The following is a 294-nucleotide window of genomic DNA, read 5'->3' as shown; positions in this document are numbered from 1 at the left end:
TATATGTTCCATTTATAAAGAAAACCAATACAAGATTCTGTTCCACTGGTACCATACGCCAGAATTTCTCCACTCCATCTATCAGACGGTGTCCCCGCTATGCTGGAGAGGAGACGCACAGGTGGGCACCCTGTTCCATGTGTTCTGGGACTGCCCTCGGATAAGGGTTTTTTGGGGGGTAGTACAGAACACATTGGAGAGATTGCTGCAGGCAAGACTCCCATTAGTCCCTATACATTATTTGCTGGGTCTACCATTTCCACAACTTAACAAAAGTGACAATAGGTTGGCGTC

The sequence above is a fragment of the Nanorana parkeri genome, unplaced genomic scaffold (genome assembly GCF_000935625.1).
Source record: "Nanorana parkeri isolate BGI_ZX_2015 unplaced genomic scaffold, ASM93562v1 scaffold2121, whole genome shotgun sequence".
NCBI classification, from domain to species: Eukaryota; Metazoa; Chordata; class Amphibia; order Anura; family Dicroglossidae; genus Nanorana; species Nanorana parkeri.
This window is presented reverse-complemented; position numbering follows the sequence as displayed.